Source organism: Ochotona princeps, chromosome 11 (assembly GCF_030435755.1).
Source record: "Ochotona princeps isolate mOchPri1 chromosome 11, mOchPri1.hap1, whole genome shotgun sequence".
NCBI classification, from domain to species: domain Eukaryota; kingdom Metazoa; phylum Chordata; class Mammalia; order Lagomorpha; family Ochotonidae; genus Ochotona; species Ochotona princeps.
The window spans coordinates 28,182,577-28,205,304 of NC_080842.1; positions in this window are offsets into that span (position 1 = coordinate 28,182,577).

A 22,728-nucleotide genomic window follows, 5' to 3' on the forward strand; every position below is an offset into this window, starting at 1 on the left:
TTTGCATTTTTCCCTAGTTTATAAAGCTTTTAGTGCTTTTTTTATTTCCTAAATGTTAATGACAAAATTTTTCAAAGCAGAAGGGCAGAAGTGCTCAGGTTCAGCAAATAATCCTTTGTCAGCTTGAAGGCTAAGCTTGAGGTCACCACCCTACTGGAAAATATATTAATTCAACCATACAAAGATGCATATTCAGAACACTCCTCATTAATAACATGGGGGGCTCTAAGTGATGAGGTTGGGAGAGAACAAAAGATGCACAATAAGTAACATAACTAAAATACTTGTCTAATTGTGTGCACATTAGAGCCCTGGGTCATTTGCCCACAAACTGATCTCCAAAGAATAAAGTAACTTCAAATTATTAAGAATTATCCAGGGCCAGGTGCAGTAGCCTAGCGGCTGAAATCACTGCCTAGCACATGCCTGGATCCCATGTGGGCACCAATTTGTATCCTGACAGCCCTGCTTCCCTTCCAACTCCCTGCTTGTGGCCTGGGAAAGCACTGGAAGACAGCCCAAAGCATTGGGACACTGTGCCTGCTTGGGAGACCCGGAGGAGCGCCTGGATCCTGGCTTTGGATCAGCTCAGCTTTGGCCATTGCGGCTACCTGGGCAGTGAATCAGTGAAGGGAAGATCTTTCTCTCTGGCTCGCCCCTCTCTGTATATCTGACTAATAAAAATTAAATATTTTTTAAAAAGGAATTATCCATAAACTTTCTCAGGGAGAAAGCAACAATATTGTGAGAGTCAGAATTCTCCAGTAACACTTATTTTTCTCCTCTTATTTTCAAGCTGTAATGACAATGGAAAAGTAGTTGCTTCAAATTTTTAATGTTCCATATATGTGCTTGAAGATTTTTGCATCAGATAAATGATATTCTACTAGGCCATAAAAGGACATTTGGTGCCAAAAAAAAAAATCCTTAATTTACAGTTACTTGATCAACTTGTGTGTTCTGTGATTAGAACATGAAATGTTATTTCTGGTTTTTATCGACCAATAAAGTATATCAAGGTCACACAGAAAAAGTGTATCAAATCATTGGATTACCTAGATGATCGCAATAAAATTCATAAAGGCAGATTTGTCATGAAGATGTATATACAGAAATAAAGCAGAGAATGGTGTAACTGAAAACAACTTTTCTTATCCAATTAATTTCGATACTTATACACATACATTAAATATATATACATATATATATATAAATCGCTGTGAGAAACTGCTTAGTGAATGAAACTAATTCATTAACAGTATTAAATGACTAAGTATTTTCTGTTCTTCTAAATGCCTGTATTTAGAGTAGTATGGTTTAGTGAAGTTGGCATTGTTTAAACAGACATTATTGCAACAGAACCTAGATTCCAGAAGTCAATCCACATAATACAGCAAATTGAATTTGACAGTTTGGGAAAAAGTAGTCTTGTTAGTCTTATTAATAAATGGTGCTGGCAAGAAAATCTACTCACTGTAACCCCCCAAAATTCAGATGTACAAAAGTTACAAATGCAGCATTTGAAAAAATAAAGCTTCTGGGAAAAATACAGGGGAAACGTATCAAGACATTGATTTAATCATTGCTTTTTGGTACTTCTCCAAAAGCATAGGCAACAAAAGCAATACGAGGCAAATGGATTTGTATCAAGCAAGGAAAATTAAATAGTTAACAGAATGAAGATCCAGTCAGTGAAATGAAAGAAAATATTTACAACCTACTTACATAATATTGACATATACAACACATAAGGAACCACAGTGAAACAAACAAAAAAAACAAACAAAGAAACCACAACAAATCCAGTTAGGTACAACTGCATGTATAAACATTTCTCTTAAACAGAAATACTCAGTATGCTTAAAAAAAAAAAACCAAAATTCCAAATCAGTAGCCACTGGGAAAATGCACATTAAAATCACAATGAAATCACCTCACCCTAATTAGAATAGCTATCATCAAGAACACAAAAAGTAATTAATGCTGACAATAAAGTAAGAAAAAAGGAGGTATTATACATTGTTGGTGGGAATATTAATTAGTACTGTCATTACTGACAACAGTATGGTGATTTTTACAAAAGGTAATAGAACTGTCTTACGATTTAACAACACAAGGGTTGGGATTACATTCAAAAGACATGAAATCATTCTATCAAAAGAGATGCATGCACAACTATGTTTATTACAGTGCACAACAACCCAAATAGGGAATCAACCAAAGTATTCATCTTTAGGTAAATGGATTAAAAATGCAGTGCATATGTGAGACTGGACAGTAATTACAAATTAAAGCCTATTATCTGCAGTGTGAAACAAGCCAGACACAGATAAATTCTGCATATTTTCCTTCATATATGGATACAATAAGTCAATCTGAATATATAATAATAGTTACTAGATGGTTAGATGAATGGGTAGTAAAATTACAGCAAAGTTAGTAATCAGCACAAAGTAAGAATTAGATAAAACATTAACTCAGTTGACTGGGTTAACATTAACCTAGAGCTACAAAGCATATCGGGTGATAATTCGGATTCACTTAATGTTTGATGAGCAAATAAATTACTAAGACTTCATACAAAGTGATAGCACAGAGGAAAAAGGTTGCTTTGATCCATACATATTATACACAATATTGAAATTTTGCCTCATATCCTGTAATGATGTGCAATAATTAATCAAGATGTTTTAAAAAGTAGTTTTTGTTGAATAAGCATATGATTACCGCCATTTTATTCTATTTCATACCCACTTCAGTGATTAGTATCACTGGATCAAAAGGTCCCTTCATCTTCAGAATAAGAGCAGCACATTAGTTCTGAATAAAATACAAATATTTCAAGAGCTAATTCATACCAATTTTTTCAGGAAGCAGCATAATAGGTGAAGACTACTTTTCAAAAACTGCATTAATATTAACATAATAAGTCAGGTTAAAATACAAAGTTGATGATGCATTTGCCATGTAGTAACATCAGTAATACTTGTTTCAGAATTCTACTGGAGTTATAACATTTTCACTGCTTACAATTCTATAAATGATACTATCCATATGCACATGAAATAAACGCAACCACTAGTTTGCTACTCTATTACCATCTTATTTTTATAAAGCAAAAAGTGATAATCATTTAATCCTGGCTTCTCAAAATGAAACTGATAACAAAAGACAAACTTTTTCAAAATATGGAGATTGTTAAATAGAACATCTTTGGAACAACTCATAAGTGAATCATGTTACTATCTACTACCCTAATAGATATTACTTCATATTTTACTTTTAGACTGTTCCAGAAGTACATTTTTCTTTGATATTCTTGATATACAGAAATTTTGTTGAACACTAACATAATTTTTTCTCAATCCATATATTTCATTCCTGCTTTTGTGTTTGTGTTCTCCTAAATGAAAATCCTACTTCACTTAATAAATGTCAGTCTATTTTAATGTATGCCAAGTCATGTCACACACTAAAGCAAAAGGTGGCACTCAGATTACAAGGATTACAAAAATTAACTTTTCAAAATATCTCATTGGAATACTTTTTCATTAAAAGTTCCATTTTCCAATGGAATCAAAATGTATTACAAATGCCATAGAAATAACAGTGAAAAGCCAAAATAAAAGACACAGAGTAAAGCCGAGTTCCTAAATGTCTGTGAGATACTTCAGCATCTTAAAAAAATTATGTGAACCACACACATCACTTAATACACCCAAACAAACGCTGTGAGGTTAAAAAGACAGAACAAATGATTTTTGTCAGAAAGTCAAAGCCTGTTTTTGAATGCAAGATGATCTGAATCTGAAGCCATTGAATATTGTAACAAAGGCAGTTGCCACATAACTCCAGGGCAGAGATAATGGTTTATTTCTGCACCTTTAGACTGACTTAACACTTTGGATTCTGAACCATAGTTCTTAAGAACAAAGGAAAATGCAATAAATTGATAAATAAATAAATAAGACCAGTTGGTAGGGTAAAAGGAAAGAGAGAAGATGAAGGGAAGGAGAAAAGAAAAGTCATTAATTTTTTTTTTTTTTTTGGAAGTCTAGGGTCAAGTTGTCAGTTCCCTGCTTCCAACAGTAGAGGACTTTAATATGATTCTTGTGATAAATAAAATCTTGAGCAGACTGCTTCCCAGTGGGTTTGCCAGGATAAATCATCTGCAAAATGTACCCTAGACAAATAAATTAGTTAACCTGTTGAATAGAGTTGCTTACTGTTATCCATCTGGATGATAAATTGTGCCAAAAGAGGATTTCAGTGTGGGCATGATTTATATTTAGCCCTTTATTTTCTTAGACAAAGTAGCCAAGAATTTCAGTCATCTCTTAAAAGTCAGTACTGAAACACAAGAAAGACTACTGTTATCAGCAGAATGTTTGCCTAATTTAGAGTGATAGGGACTAATGGTTCAGGTAATCTAGAAATCTTAAATTATTGCTGCCTTTCAAAAAAAGATAGCCTTTCCATTGAAATGATATTTTAGAAAGTCCATTCTAATTTCTGACTCTTGATGGTACACTCTGGGTAGCTATTTTTTTTACATGGTATTTATGGTTCAGAAATTCATGTCAACCACTGCACCTTGAGTAAACTGATAAGGTGAAATGCAGGCTAGGAAATAAGAATCTTTTTGGTTTTTTTTTTTTTCTCCCAAAGTCCCAGGTAAGATACTGTGTATTTTGTGCTGTGATAGTACTGTATAAACTTTTGCTCCTAGAATCCATGTTTTAGTCTTATTATCCATGTACAACTCTCCTCCCTTCCACATTCAACCATAAGAACCCTAAGATAGAAATATTCTTCGATTATATCCAAATGTGCTTCATTGATATGGAAACAGAATATTTCAAGAATTTGTAGAATTAATAAACAGATGAATATTACTAAATGCTAGTTTTAAACAACTTTTCTACCAAAGAAATTGTCTATAATATTATCAAATGAAATAGAATGTCCAATTCATCTAGATATTATCTTGAAAATATTTCAGGTTAACATTTATACCCCAAAACTGGCTTAGAGTTTTATGGAAATATCCAATCAAATGCTGGGCATACAACTGAAGAAGACATAGCATTACTTGCCATTTATTATGAGAACAGTGAATGGGAGAGGATGCCATACAGGATGACACATTTCATATTTAAAATGCTTCCACTTATTGATATTTTTGCCTCAACCTCTACTCAAAACATGGATGCAAAAATAGATTTAAAAACTATTACATTGATAATCTAAGAAGTCACAAAAATTGTTTAACGTAAAAATTGTAACTATAACATTCAATGGCTTATCTCTTCTCCCTACTCTGATATCATAGAACACTGAGCCAGAGGGAAACCCTAGGTACTGCAATGCTTTCTGTCTGCTTCATATTCCACTGTCATTGTCAATAGCCTCAAGTGGTTGCCTAGCCATGAGTGATAAATCCAGGATCAATATAATACCACACACTTCAGGGACAGGTTGCAATTACCAACTTCGAATGCACTCACTCTAGAAAAATTTCAATATTAAGTCAATGCTCTAAATACTTTATTTTGATCTACAATATACTAGCTAAAATGAGAAAGATATTTTAAGCTGATTCTTGAGGCAGGTTAATGTACATAGTTGGAAATACATACTGTGAACAATAAAAATTGAGGAAACAATTCAGCCAGCTCGAAAACCACTCTCCATGTTGCAATATTTATAGCATGTAAATGGAATCATATAAAGCATCTTAGATTGACCAAGTATTATTTCGTATTTTTCATTTTAATCATTCCCATGACATGCAGAGGTACTATTATTTTACCCTTTAGAACTCCATTTATTGGGTACTGCAAGAGAAATCTATATCATAACCATATTCATGCAAAATAGATTATCTGGTGATGAGAAATGTTTACACTAATAAGGAATGTCTCTTCTTTTAAGTGATTGCCCTCTAGTTCTAAGAGCTTTAAGGATTCAGTAATTCTGTTAAAATGGTAACCTGATGTGGTAGTACAGTGAGTTCCAATTCCAGTGTAATTCCTCTTATTTTAGGTCAATAAAAATTATTCAAATCTTTACATATACTCTTATCAGAAAACTGCTGATACACTTTAACAAGTTTTATTTTCACCAAAAATGTCAGCTGTATTATAATAGCTGTCATGCGTAACATACTTCGCTGCTTTGCAGGTGAGTTTTCCACCTGTTTTAGGTGAAACAGTAGTATGCTAAGTTAAGGTTAACGCTGTTGCTGACTATGGCTGGATACCATGTTTGCACTTTGGTAAGATACAGAAATTAGCAGCACTGATACTTAGCTGGAAGAAAATGCTAAGTTTTACCAATTAAAGGAAAAAAACTTAAAAAGGATACTTGGACCTAAATAATATATTGGACAAAGAAAAATTAAGAATTGAAATTTACCTATCCAAGTCTTCACTCATAAATAGCAATTTGAATCAGTCAAGCAAACAATCAGAAAGCAGTTTCAGGACAAGACATTCTAAAGTGATGCATATTCCTGCACATTTGTACAACAGTTGACTCTTCAATTAAAAAAAAAGTATGCACCATGAAGTACACAAAACATGGGCTTCAAAAAAATCACGAAAACCAGAACTAACACTTGTTTTGGCATAAAAAAAATGAAATTGCTTTTGTCAAGGATTATTAAGATCATGGAAAGTATGTATTATGAGGAAATTCTACATACGTTTCAAACAGTTTTGTATCAAAAAAAACTCATCTTTTAGTTCTGCTTTCCATGAACTTGAATTTTCTGCATGCTTATCAGTTGTAAAATCACTAGAGTTGTGTAACCTCTTTGAGCTTTTGTTTTTAAGCATTTGCAAAGTGAAAATAGCACTTCTTTTTCATAAACATATTGTGAAAATTATTGGTAACACACATAAATAACAACCATTTCCCAGGGGTCAGGTTTTCCAATAAAAGGCCTGTATAAGACTACTATGAAAGAGAAATAAACTTTTAGAAAATGCTAACAAGTAATCTAAGATATAATTTTTCAGACTGAGTGAATCTTTTTAGCTTAAAATATTTAGAGACTAAAGCCAACGCAAAATATTACTTAGGCATTGGTGAACAAATATTAGAAGTTTGAAAATCTGAGGTTACTCTCATCTATGTTAGTAATTAAACCCTGCTCAAGTTGTCACCTATTTAAGTTAGTTTTGCCCCAGAAAAATTCACACCTAACCAGGAACATAGATGAATCTTTGTTAACTAATTCACTAAAGTAAAGTGAAAAGGGAAAAAAAAAAAATCACAGTAGCTTTAAGCATGTATTTATTGGTTTTATTTTGCAGTGCCTAACACCAATAGATGTTTTTGGTTAACTAAGAGAGTTTCATCTTCTGATGAAGTTTTGAACACAGAATAAACATGGATTAAATCTAGGGATGCTGCTATATCATTCAGAAATCCACTAGGAAATCATCTCATAATGAGTTGAACATTGACAGGTTGGAAGCTTCAAGAATAAATTAATAGGCTAAAACATTAAGAACTGGACATTTTTTGTTCTAGAAATTCTTAGCTGAAGGCTATATCACAGAGTGTAGCTTGACTGCAATTTATTTGCTTAGGTGTGCAGATGGGACATCTCATCTGGCTGAATGATCAGCCCGTGAGTGTGCCATGTAATCTCATTTGACTACAGAACCTGAGGCACACAATACAAGAGATTCAGGTCAAAACCCCACTGTCACATGATACACAACAGAAAAAATCTGGTGTCTGATCCAGCAAAATAACCATGGATTTAAACAGTGAAAATAATTTCCATGATTTGGATAAACAGAAATGGAAGGATACTTTATGAAAGAAATGCATTAAACATTGGGATACAATGTTAGTCAATCACCACATAAAAAGGATTCTAAAATTATGGTATGTGCACAGGTTAAAAAAAAAGGCATACTCATGTACAATGTTGCAGATAAAAGCAAAATTATCTTTTCTTAAAAGATAATTTCTAACTATTATCCAGGGATGGGAATCCTATTTAGTTTAAATATTAATTTTGGATTAGTCTATTTGCATTCTTACAGTTTTCACTGGCTTCCTCTTTAATTTATTAGTTTTGTTGGGTGACTATATAATACAAGCAGATGAGGGAATTAAAAGTTGGTATGGGGCAAAAATATATATGGGAGAACATTATGTATAATTTTAGAGCTAGCCTAGTTTCCTAGTTTAAAGTTTGAAATGTTAATTTTCTGTTGTTAAATATTTACCATGTAACAGAAAATAAAATTACTGAATATAAAATAATTACATGAGTATTGCAAATCAACTACGTTCTGAGATTTTTATAAGCTTGGAACCCGTTTTAATACAGTTGCATATCATATGGTCATTTATACTAGGCTCTTCTCATTGTATTTACATTACTAAAGTATGTATAGAATGCTCTTGCATTGATCATGTTTTTACAAACATTCCTTTTAAAGTAATATGATTAGTCAGCAAATTTTGCAGGTGTGTTTTCATCTATGAGACACAGAGAAATGCTCATAATAAGGTCAAGATTAAGCCAGAAATTCTGTCAGAGACCTCAATGTGGGTGGCAGGGGCCCAAGCTTGTGGGCCATCATCTACTGTCAACCAACATGTGTTCGCATGAAACTAGATCCAAAGAGAGCTAGCCAGGACTAAGCTGGTATAGTGATATGGGATGTGGACAAACAAAGCTAGGGTCAACCCACAGTGCCAAAGTATCTGCTGATATTTAATAATGCAAGCTTTGTTAACATTTAATATAACTTCTGGAAATTTACAAATATAGTCAAGGAAATTTGTATGGTAAACCAAATTAGTATTACTAATCAACAGACAATAAAAATTGACCTCTGGTTCTTTATGTTACAAATGTATATTTTGTTTCATATTAGTGGTTACCTGATAAAATTATTCATTTAATGTTTTAGGTATAGTAAGTCTGTGTAATCAGCTATAAATTACCTGAATTTCCCTTACCGAAGGAACTGAATGTGGTAAAAAAAAAAAAAAAAAAATCAAGATGTTTCATGATCCTTTTATCATCCAAACAGTATAGAATCTTTAAAAAATTATCACTGCTTAGTTTGATTATTCAAACTAAGCACCATTTAATTTAAATAGGCTGATAGTATAGTTTATTAATATAACTAAGCAATCTGATTCATTTAATGAGGCACATCAAAGGCTTATCATAGAGTGTCAGCACTGTCTTAGACTTTGTCTTTTCTCAATAGAAATATGCCACTATTTTCCTTTGAAAACCTATAAGGAAGATTCAGATGAAAATGCCAAGTAGTAGCATTACAAAATACATGATTTTCATACATAAACTCAGTAAAATAAAGACACAGAATTCACAAAACCTGATTTCACTCCCCTCTATGATTAATCTCATTTAATTTAACCAAATAGTATCTCCTGTATGGTTCTGTGACTGATGCTTTGAAAAGTATAAAATGGATGCATTTACGTATTGCTTTGCTTGACAAAGAAAAAAAAATAATCCCAGTAATTTTGGAAAACAAAAAAAATTATTTTAAAAGCAAAGTGAAAAGAGATACTACAGTGACCATTTAAGCCACTGGCTTTAAGACTTCAGTGTATATCTGAATCAGCTGGAGGGATCCCTGAAGGATACAATGCTACGTCCCACCATCATTAGAGGAGAAGAGGAAGAGGGGAAAGTGGGGGGAGAAAGAGCAGGAAAGAGGAGAAAGTGGGGGAAAGTGGCTTAAGAGAATAAGGAAGAAATAGGAAAGGACAGAGACAGGTTAAAAAAAAGAGTTGGGGAAACGGGAAAAGATATGAGGCAGAGAGGGAAGGAAAAGAGGGAAAAGAGAAAGAATTATCTCCCACTAGCTTCCCAGGTGTACTAACAGAGACAGATAGAAAACTGGATAGAAAATGTAGCAGTTGGGACTGGAACCATTGCTCACAGGGCTACAATGCAAGCCAATCCCCTTCTCACTATTAAGTCCTTAAGAATAATCACAATGACCAATATCAGAGACTGCATTTACACTTTTCAGCTCTTGGCCACAATTTAGAAAGCGTAAAATGTGACTCACACTCCTTTTTCATTTCCTGCCAGTATTCCTCTCTAAGGAGACACAGACAGCTGACAATTCATTTTGACAATTCCTATAAACATGTTCTTTTCCTGGCTCATGACCCTTGGCCCTCTCCACTTTCTAATTGTGAAGTGCCCCTCTTCATCTACAGGTGGCTTTTTAAATTTTAAGTTTCACCTTAAATGTTAATTCCTTATGACCTTTCACCTAAAGCCCAACATAACTCTCCTGCAGGCCCAAGGTTTATCCTTTGCTCTCACACTTTTTGATGCTATTCATTTACACAGTGCCTCCCTGACTAGAATATAAGTTTCAGGATTACTGCAAGCAGGGGCTAGAGATACATCGCGCGTTCACATCTAGGGATCTTCAATCTACCCAGCCCACAATCATCCAGCATACCAGTACTTACTGTGCTGTGTGGCCAGAGGAATACAGAAAATCTTCGATTCCAGGCAGCTCACTGGCTACTGAGAATGAGTATGAGGAGGAGGCATGGCATAAATAGATCCTGATAGAGGGTCAGATGCAACAAATGCATCCTAACCAGTTGGCTAAGCAAGTGTCTTCAATTTCATTAAAATCATTCAATTCAGCTGTTATCAAGCCACTGATTTAGTGAAAGGTTAAAAACTTCCAGGGAAGATATATTTTTTGAAAAAGAACAAATATGATGTGACTGTAGGTCATGCTCTAAAATTTTGTGGTGTAACCGCAAACAAGCAGATGATACAATCAGTCACCATTTAAGTCACTGATTGTAAGAAGTGGAATCATCTGCAGGGATTCCTAAAGCACAGAATGCTGCGTCCCGCCCTCATTGCTGGATGGATCTCAGCCGCTAACCACCACGCCTCTCCTTTTCTGAGGTGCTTGTACTGCTGTGGGACTAAGGACCACACTCTGAAAACCTTCAGTATACAAAACAAATCACAGATCTGGAAACACATTTAATTTTTTTTAACTTCTATTTTTCGTGATACATTTGCTACTAGCTTTGTGAAGATCACTAGTCAATGACCCTGGCTTCACTCAGAGGGAAGATTCAATCTTTTCTTCTTGATGTTACTATGTGGCAAATGTAACTTGCCAAGGGTACTTTATTTTTGTTGATTTAGTAAGTTACAAACTTACCATTTTTAACTGTGAGCTCTCAGATTTGTTCAAAATAAGGAGGTGAAAGGGTTTTTAATGATGAGGTGGTTTTTTTTTGTTACCATTAAAGGTGTATTCAACAATATTTATCAGTCACAGTCCACAGGCAACTGTGAAAACGTACATGATAATTGTTTTATACTGAATGGCTTAAAAAGCAATACAACAATGTTTGCAAAAGGGATACTTATAAGACTTTTCTAAGAAACTATTTGATAAGTGCTGTTTGAGTGGCGTAAGTGATCCTAGCATAAGACAGAGAGTGATTATGCTAAGATGAAAAGAAAATAAAGAAGTTGTGTTTAAACGGTCTTACATGAAAGAAGAGATTTTAGCAAGAATATATTGAAGGCTTTCTGATTTTAAACTGAAGAAAGGTGAAAACAAAGGAATAAAGATAGAAGAGTCCAAGAGTGTGGAAGGGTTCAGACAATAAAATATGCCTAAGAGTATACAAAAGTGACAAAGGTGTGGCTGGAAAGAGAGATCTGATTTGACTTGCAGAAAGCCCAAATGATGGAAAGATTTAGAGGAACTGGAAGAAATATCCAAATGATTTAATGTGCAAAATATGAATTTTATCTCTATTCCCATAGCGTGGTAAATACAACATAACAAGAGAGAAATACACTCACATAGTTTGTCTTTGGATCTGAAAAAGCTTAAAGTCTCTATTCTACCTAGAAATACATGGTATAAATTAAAAGTTAATTTTTTTCCAGAAACATTTAATTTAGTGTCCCAGTGCATTATTTTCTATAATAAAAGATTTGAACTGTTCAGGTATAAAGCAGAACAGTGACTGCCAGGACTGACATGATGAAAGCTTAGAAGTCCTGGTATCATCAATCTAAAATCCTTCAGGGGCTGTGAAGACACACAAAATGCTTCCTTCAAATAGCATTCACCCTCTAAAATGTATTCTGAAACTGCTTTGGGCAACTTTCAACACTAAGTCTGAGAGTTAAAAGTGAATTATAATCAAGTTACACACATTATTTTCCCCATAATGTAATCATGTGACACACTTTCCTATATAGTAAATGTGAGAAATGATGAGCTTCTTAGGACAGGGTGACTTGAGGGGGAAAAATGCATCATGAGTTTCTATTTTACACAAGTCAGAGAAACAAAATGTTGGATTAAGCTGCATTATTTCAACTGGAGAAAGTGATTTTTGTTAGTAAATAACCTTTAATTACTGTGCATTAACTAGGAATAATGCCTGCACTTACAAGACGCTTTTAGCTTGTTTTCATCCTTTTAGAATTAATTGCAAAATATAGAGTGACTTCTTAATTTTTTTTTTTATGAAGAATGTCAAATAATTCCTGTATTCCAGTACTGATTACCTTTGGCTTCTCTAGGATGGTCAATAAATGTAAATAATACTTCATAGGACATGTTTCTGAATATATTGCCTACACTTAACACAGCTAGAAAAATGTAAAAGATTAATATATTGTAAAACATACCAAGTCTAAGATATGAACTGAAGAGATTTATCTTTTTTAACATATATTCGTAGGATAGCCATTTTGATTTGGGTCATGTCATTTCAAATTTATTAGCTGTCTTTAAAGATGACTTGGGGTACAAGTAGAAGCTTTTCAGAATAGGAGTTAAGACTGGCATTGGGGCTTTACTTTTCAACAAAAATAAATATGGCAGCTTCTCTGTCCTCCAGTCATCTCATCACACCAGGGCACTGAAGCATGGATTGTAAATGTGAGAGCACCCACTGTTCTGAGATCTCCACTGCAGCACGTTGCAATATCTTAGGAAAGGACAGCTTCAACTTCAAAGATAAATGCCTTATTTTAGATCCACTCTCTTATTAATTTCGTCAAATGTTTACATGCTATTAAAAAAGTGAATCCATTTGTTTCATTTTACCTGATTCCTGTTCACATTCTCCTGAATTTACCCAAGAATTTATTTATATTTTAAAGTCTTATTTCTTTTTGCCTTATTAGAAAGGGCATTGCTGTCACAGGGAGAATTTGAAAACTGGGAAATGAGAGAAGAAAAAATTAGGTGCTCATTCCAATAGTTTTCATTGAACAGTAGTTTCAATAGTCAGTCATTAGTTCATATAATTTACTAGAAAATTACACACATCCCAAAGTGTAAATTAAAATCTCTACATAAACTGAGGGGAATTCAAAATCAGTTTTAAATACAAAATTTCAGTTCTCACTTTTCTTGTTTTAATCTTCATCTGGGCTAAAAATGAGGTTATCATAAAATCTCTAGCTTACACTGCATAATATTTAGCAGTGATTCAATCTCTTTCATCTGATCTTGAAGGCATTGATATTTCAGAGATCAGTCTTTTAAAGGAACTTACATATATATGTTTATTAATTCTAAGAGTTTGAGTTCATTAACAACATGAGACGAGAGTAGCAAAGAGACAAAACCCATTTCAAGTGGCGGCTTGGGAAGAAGGCTCTCAGGGAAGCAGGCAGTAACACTACTGACTCAGAGAGAGGTGATGTGCCCACTGAGGTCACAGGGATGTGACCACACCAAGAATCAATTCCACATTTATGATCTGGCAGGCTTTATGCTGAATCTTTAATTAAAGTCATAATTTTCCAAGTTTAAAATGATGTCTGAATATCCTGTGCCAATTTGGGGCTTGCATTATGGCTCCAAATCAAAATACTGTTCAAGTTCCTAATAATAAATATCCTGCAATAATTTAGTAAAAACATTGGAGAGGCAGAAATTGAGATCCAGAAGGAGCTGTGCTGTCTCCTTACCAACTGGAAAGACCCCAAATACCCTTCCTGTTCCCAAAATTGCAGAAAGGCATTCTCATGAGTATGTTTTCTCTTCATTTAGGGAAAGATGGAGAAGAAAGGTAAAGTGGGCATAAGAATCAACACACTCACAATGCAAAATATTAGTCATACACTTTTAAATAAAAGAAAGAAAAGGAGAGAGCGAGCGAGAGAGAGAGATCTCTTATCAACTACTCCAGTTCCCAGATTCCCTCAACAGCCAGGGCTGGGTCACACCAAAGCCACGGGCAAGCCATTCAGTCTGGATTTCTCATAAGGAAGGCAAAGACCCAAGTGCTTGAGGTTTCAACTGCTGCCCCTCAGAGTATGCATGAGAAGGAAGCTGGAATTGGGAGTGGAGCTGGGAATTAAATATAGGCACTCTGGAATGGAATATAGGCAACTCAAGTGGTGTCTCTGTTGCCAGGCCAAATGCTCACCCTACAAAAATACATGATTTTAAGAATTACTACTTCATTGTCAAACATTCTTTATATTCATCCCCTTTCAATAGTTAGCTTTCTTTTAGAATTCAAAAATTACTACACTGAAGAATGGTCATATGCTAATGAATCTCCAAGAATCTAGAATGAGGGAGCTTTGATATGAGATCTGTCCAGTTATTTTGTGAACTTGAGCAAATTACTTAACTTTGCTTAGCCTCAGTCTTCTCAAATGTATATTCAGTACATAAATATTGCAAAATTTATAAATATCTCATAAGCAGGCATATAATATATTGTATAGCACAGAGCATATTGTATTGCCAAATAAATATTATTCTCCACTTATTTGTGAAGATTTTGAATTGTGTTCACATTACTTACAAAAATATAATCACTTTTTTTCACACTGAAATATACTATGCAAGAAAAACTCTTTGGTTTGATAGGTGGCATAAAAAATGCTTCAAGTAAAATACTGCATACTTTAAATTAGCATTTCATTATTTTAGAACTCAGCTGAGCTTGAAAAAATATGATTGTAGGAGTCAAGAATTCTTCAGGTGAAAATCTAAAGCAGTTTGCTACTTTCTCATTTTCCTTTTTTTTTTTTTTTTTCACATTCATAACACTAACCATTTTCCAATTCAATGGCAGTGATCTTTTAAAAACAATCTAAGATGCTTCGACATCTAAAGCCAGGCCTGATATAACTTGAGTCATGCATTCAACCTCCTCAATTTCTTCATCTATTAAACTAGATAGTAAGATAGGTGATGTTGAGTTTCTTTCCATCTCCAATAGTCTTTAATTCTTTTCAATAAATGGTCACTCAAATTTTTGCATGAAAATGCCATTTTGACTAAGAGATGAATGTGAGTAAGGTTGAAGAGTCTTGCTTCAGTTTTTTTTTTTTTTAAGATTTTTTATTATTATTGGAAAGCCGGAAATACAGAGAGGAGGAGAGACAGAGAGAAAGATCTTCCGTCCAATGATTCACTCCCCAAGTGAGCCGCAACGGCCGGTGCGTGCTGATCCGATGCCGGGAACCTGGAACCTGTTCCAGGTCTCCCACGTGGGTGCATAGTCCCAAAGCTTTGGGCCGTCCTCAACTGCTTTCCCAGGCCACAAGCAGGGAGCTGGATGGGAAGTGGAGCTGCCGGGATTAGAACCGGCACCCATATGGGATCCCGGGGCGTTCAAGGCGAGAACTTTAGCTGCTAGGCCACGCTGCCGGGCCCTTGCTTCAGTTTTAACATGAACTTTTAGGCAGATTCCATGACTTTCTTATTGCCTTTCATTATTAAAATGGGCTTAGTTTAACAATTCAGTCTCAAGTTCAGGTAATTTCCATTCCTTCCCCTACTGTTAATAGGCCCTTACCCTAAAGGTCAAGGGACCTAATGTAAGAAGAGACATCACTCTGCTCTTATGATCACTGTATCCACATTTGTGTAACAAAAGGAGACATTCTAGGTTTAGGATTGTACTAAGGGGTGGGGACCTGGTCCTTAAAGCACAGATTGAACAGAACTGGATTATCTAGAACACACATCCTTGGAGATACTTGTGGGGATACAGGTCTTGTACTAGCTTGGTCTATTTCCAAATGACAAATGACATCTTAAGCTATAAACTCTAAGAGTAACAGCTGCAGTTTTTCTCATAAGCTAAATAACAAAAAGTATTAAATAATAACACTTATTATTTAGAAAACCACAAATTTTTCTCACTTTAAAAAAGGAATAAAAGAAAACAATATTATTTTCTTGTTGTTAACAAAGCAAATTTATTCAGCACCACAAAATCTTAGGCCATTTGAAGAATAAGAGAAAGATCTAATTTTTGATGGAGTACCTATACTACTCCCAACATTCAAATATTCTAGAACTAAAATTTCATATAACGCCTTTCTTTATGATTAATTACACTGCTTCCTTTTTATGGGATACAGGTACAAGCATTAGCACCTGATGAGATGACACAGTGATTTACACAAGGGATTTAAGTTACTCCTAAGAGATATGTTGTCAAATTAGGCTGAGATAGTAAATTAATGTAATAGTTGTGTCTGCATTTCTTTTCTAAAAGGTTATATTTCTTCTGTGAAAAAAGTTAAAAGTATTGCTTAAAAAATATATGTTTTTTTTCTGTTTGTGGGTTTTTTTTGGTTTTTTTTTGGGGGGGGGAAGGCAGATTTACAGAGAGAAGGAGATACAAACAGAAAGCTCTTCTGTCCACTGATTTCAATCCCTATATGGCCGCAATGGTTGGAGCTGTGCTTATGCAAACCCAGGAATTTCTTCTGGATCTTCCAGAGGTACAGGGTCCCAAGCCATGGGGCATCCTCAACTGCTTTCCCAGGCCAAAAGCAGGGAGCTGGATTGTAAGTGGAGCAGCTAGGATGCAAACTGGCGCCCATAAGTGATTGCAGCGCATACAAATGATTTTAGTCACTAAGTTACCACACTGGGCCCCATAAGTATTACTTTTAAGGTAGCCTTTTAAAAAGAGCTTTAGAAGTTATATTTTTACCTGGCAGAGAACATCAAAGTTACCACATTTAACATGGTGGATTATAGAACTTACAAAAATGACTAGATCATTTCTGAGCAGCTTTCTTAACTTTGTTTATCTTTTCCTTAGTTTTAAGAAACACACCACAGTTCCTGGGGTTTCAATTGTTGAAACACATAGTAGTTTACTTTATTCCCCCTGAACTTACTTGACAACAAATTCACATGTTACTTATACTAGTTATTGATTCTGTTTAAGTATGTTGTTTCTTTGTTAAATGCAAGTGACATGTGAAAAGCAATTTGGTGGTTTCTGTGGCCAAGGCCATCGGGACCCAAGGTGGCCAGGAGGTGTGAGAAATTGGGGCAAGAAGGAGCAAAGCTGACACATGGCAGTTGATGGTAATGAAGCTCTTCTGCTTTCTTTATTTACATACTCACATTGGAAGATCACTACCAAAGGTCATATGCATTTTGTTCCCTCAACAATAATGGCTTAGTCCATTTAGGCTTCCATAAAAACAAACAAACACAGAAACACAAGGTGAGTAGCTTATAAACAACAGAAACATTCCTCGCAGTTCTTGAGATTGGGAAGTTTAAGTTCAAGGAACTAGTGGATTTAGTGTCTGATGACAACCTGTTTTTTTAGTTCGCAGATGGCACCTTTTTGTTCTGTGTTCATGTGGGAAAAGGGACATGCTCTTGGTCTAATTCTCTCCTTACAACTGTTTCTGCTTAAACCATCATCTCACCAGATAAGCTTTCAACAGAAAAATTCTGTTTGGGTGGGTGGGAGGAGGGGCACAAACATTCAGATCAGAACAAAGATAAAATTCTGGGGCCAACACTGCTTGTTAGAAGCTTAAGCCTTTATCTTTGGGGCTAGCATAACCTGTGAATATTGGTTCTAGCCCTGGATGCTCCAGCAAACTCCTTGTGTGCCTGAGAAGAAAGAGGATGACCTAGGTCCTTGGGACACCACACCTATATAAGAGACCTGGAAAAAAAGTTCCTGATTCCTGGTTTAGGACCTGCCCAGTCCAAACCAGCTTGACCATTTAGGAACTAAACCAGCAGATGAAAAATCCCTCTTCTATGTGTCATCTCTCTGCCTTTCATATAAAAATAAACGAATCTTAAAAAGAAAATTATCAGATATGATGAAATTGTAAGGTCTTCTTATTTATTCCTGGTTATGGAAAAATTAGAAAAATTGTAAAAAGGAGCTTCCCACCCTAATATTTGAGTAACAGCCTGTCTCTTCAACACAGAAACATTACACCAAAAACTCAGTGATTTAAAGTAATTCCCAAAACAGGCTTCAGATATTGTGAATCCATTCAGTAGGGAGGATTATGAGTTGTCCAGTACACATTCATTCTTAAAAAAATGCAGGAAAACCAATGAAAAATCAAGGCAAGCCTTAATATACTTTTTAAAAACCACGTTTGTATTTGCTTTCAAACCCTATACAATTATCAACTACAAATAAGAATGGTGAAGTCTTTCCTCTGCTTGTAGTTATAAAGAGCCAATTTCAGAAATTTTCTAGGAAAAGTACCCTCTGTTTACAGCTGAGTTGACAATCTTGTCTCATATAGACATTTAGTGGGCAAAACATTCTGCACCTTAACAAGTCCCTAATGCAAACATAAAGAAGACTGATGTCTCAGCAATAACAATAACACACCATTATGCTGGGGTTTTTTTTAGCACATTTACTGTGCATGATATTGATAGATAAGAGCTTTATGGCTTAGAGAGCACTTCTTGGGGTTCATCGTCTTCAAACTACCTGTCCTCTGGGACTTCACCACTTCTAAACGGATATATTAGACATTGTGGTAATAAGGATCGACTTTTGTTTACCAGCTCAGTATCACAAACCTTTCAAAAACAGTATGTAATTTGCTTCTCAGTGTTATGTCATTGTGCATTGTGTAGCTCAGTGCAGTTCAGGTTCAGCAGAGGCTGTCAGCAAAGAGACTAAAATTGCCTCACTGTTTCCTGTAATATCTACTTCGCATAGGAGTCCTACTGACTTGCCTGCATCAAGAGGAGACCTGTCATTGGTTTTCTTACAATCAGCTTTCTGACTGTTTTGCAAGAAAAGTTGGCCATGGGAAAAAGGCTGCTACCTTTCACAGCTGTGAATGAAATCCCTTAATGAGCCAAGACAAAACCAAAGATGAGTTACATATAATCTCCATTGGTGAACATAAAACTGGTTACAATACAGAACAATGTTTCCAAATACAGGAAAAAAAATGCCTACGTTAAATTAAAGATTATTTCAACACAGCATTTTAACAAGTACCTATTACCTGCCTGCTTGTGTTTTTTTTTAAAGATATCTTGAGTAAAAGTAATAAACATTTGTAATTAAATAGACATGGATTTATATGCACACCAGGAACAATGGCTAACCCTAAAGCCACAACAGAAAATTAATGAATGATGATAATGCATTTAGATATAATCTTACAACAGGTTTAAAAACAGATGAGGGCCCAGTGTGGTAGCCTAGTGCTAAAGTCCTCACCTTGCACGCCTGGGATCCCATACGGGTGCTGGTTCATATGCTGGCAGTTTGCTTCCCATCCAGCTCCCTGCTTGTGGCCTGGGAAAGCAGTTGAGGGCGGCCCAAAGCCTTGGGACCCTGCACCTGCGTGGAAAACTCAGAAGCAGCTCCAGAATCCTGGTTGTAGCACTTGGAGACTGATTCAGCAGAGGGATATCTTCCTTTCTGTCTCTCCTCCTCTATATATCTAATTTTCTAATAAAAATAAATAAATCTTAAAAAAGATAAGATTTCAATAATAGAAATATTTTTATATAATTAATAATATCAGCCCTACAAGTGTGATTTTTAAAATTCATATCTCAGTAGTAAATTAATTTACTGAGTACTTAATAGATTATTTTCAATTTGATAATATTTGTTTTCTAAATATCTGCAAAATGAAAATCTACACATTTAAGACATAAAAGTTGTGTATTTAACAATTGTTCACAAAAATCAAAATGCTTAATTTGGAAACATTACTACTAAAGTAAAATTTAGATTTTTTACAAAATTGTTTGTATATAAGAGTCCAAAATTATTACATATTTTCCTGTGACTAGCAATGCTGTAATATTCTGTAAATTATAAAATTATAGAAAGCGATTCTGTGTTTGACCAACTTTGTCTTACTTTTATTATGTTTAAAATCAATTAAGCATATGTTTAGTATGTATTTTCCAGAGTTTGTGAGCAAGTGTCAGAATATGAAGTCAAAGGCTACAGATCCATTATATCAGAAACAACATGGTATGGAAATTAAGTTCTATCTTAAAACAATTCGAGGACAATTGAAAGACAATGTTAACCAATGCAGTCACAAAATTTATTTTGTGTTATGAAATGATGCTTCTTTCTCTGGTGGAATGCCCTGGAGAGGACTGAGAAGCAAGAGATTTTTTAGAAAGAGGCTGTGATAGGGTGGGGAATCACGACTACTAGATCACATCAGTAAATATTTATGAGAGAAAATCAATTACCATGGTTATTGTGACTGACATTTCTTTGCTTCTTTGTTTCTTTTTGATAGAAAAAGGGAGAGAAACAGCAAAAATGTACAGATATAATTCATAAATATGTATGATAAAATACAAAAAGCAATTATTGACTATAAGAAGGATATTAAAATTTACCATATTTTTATCTCTCAGTGTTATCATTTGTTTGTGTTGTTTCATTTTATATTTTCCACTGGATTAATTTAAACATGGCTTCTTGTCTTTGTGTTGCAATACACACACAGTATTGTTGTCAATTAAAATATTTAATTCAAATAATTAATATACATTTAATAAATTGTTACATTACTAACTTTGTTTTTAAACACAGATATTCTTCCTCTGTTTCCTAATGCTTGCTTGGTTTACTGTAGAATATTTCAAAATTGTGTGATAAAACACTCTTCATTTTATATTAAACTTTAAATCAGTCAGCAATTTATTTATTTTTTTTTGCAAATAAGAAGTGTTTTAATTTATGTCATCATAAACATAAAGCTGAACCAACTGGAAATGTGAGTATTTTATCTATTTTAATGGTTGAAGTCTAAAGTACTCACCAACCTAAATTAACTAATAGCCTATTTATCAATGTTGATGAAATGTGGGATTAAAATATCTATTCAGTAAGAACATTTTTTTTTAATGATTTATTTATTCTTGTTGGAAAGATAGATTTCACAGAGAGAAGGCGAAACAGAGAGAAATATTTTCCATCCACCGATTTACTCCCTAAACTGCAGCATTGGCTGGAATTGAGCTGATCCAAGGCCAGGAGCTTCTTTTTGGTCTCCACATGCATGCAGGGTCCCAAGGATTTGGGTCTTCATCTACCACCTTCCCAGGTCACAAGCAAAGAGCTGGATGAGAAGTGGAGCAGCAAGGACATGAGATAGTGTCAATATGAGATGCCGGTGTTCATGGGAAGATTAGCCAATTGAGCCATCCCACCAGCCCCAGGACATATGCTTTAATAATGCTAAATATTAATAGATATTTGGCAAGAAATTGATTCATAAAAGCCAATCAATATAGAATAAAATTGGACTTAAGCTGAACAAAATTGGATGATATCTCATAAATGCAAAGTCAATTATATAAGGCTGAAGCGGAAACCGATGAAATACTTTAGGAAGAAAGATGAAGTGCAGTTCACCTTAGTATGTAGCAAGGAATGATGAAACAATGAAAATCACAACTATGCCTTCCTGATTGGATCCAAGATAAAGTGTCTGCTCGAACAAGAGATGATCAAGAGAATAGATTTCCTTAATAGGCTGACAGAAGTATTGCTTTCAGGCTATGAGTTGGGAAATGAAATGAAATGAGTTTCATCAAAGTTTAAAATTAGAACTTTCTCTTCTCCTCAGTCTATGGAAAGTATGCAGTTCTTTTGCTGTAATTTCACACTTATAAAATATTCTATTTGAATTAAAATAGATTTTCCTAACTAGGAAATGAGCATGTAAAATGAGTTTATTTAATCAATTCATCTACAAATATATTTGGATACATAGTTAATTGACAAATCTTGGTGTAAGCAGGGTGTGTATGCATGTGTTTTAATCTACAATTGAAACCATGAACAAATTTAGAGCAGAATTGCCCTCCATAAACTGGCTATAATTCCAAGAACATTTCAGAGACTAAATTCACATGCCTGTACATGTGAATATAAAGCAGCATCACTCAATCAAGAAAAACAAGGAAATATTCCACATTACCAAATTGCTCAGGGACTTTTTTACCAAATTGCTAAAATTGTTCAGGGACTTTGCAGTGGTAGAAACAGATTTTCAATCTATATGGACTGTGCCATTTACCCATGTTGTCTGAGAGTGATTATTAGTTTTCTATTTATGGTAGTTTGGTTGATAAATGATATGGTTATTCTATAATATCAAATAAAATCACTTAGGATTTTACTCTGATTGAAATCAGAAGCCATTACAAGATTGCAAAACAACAACAAAAAGGTGTGACAAATCTTTATTCAAGTGCTAATACCAAATCATTTTGTCAAGTGAACTAAGCATATATAATAACTGCATAAGAGAGAGGGGCAGAAAATTTCTAAAGTAAATTAGGTCCATATTTTTTACTAGTAGGAAAATCAAGGGAATCTTTACTGGATGTGGAGAAAGCTGGGAAGACTTTGGATAGTGAGAAGGAATTT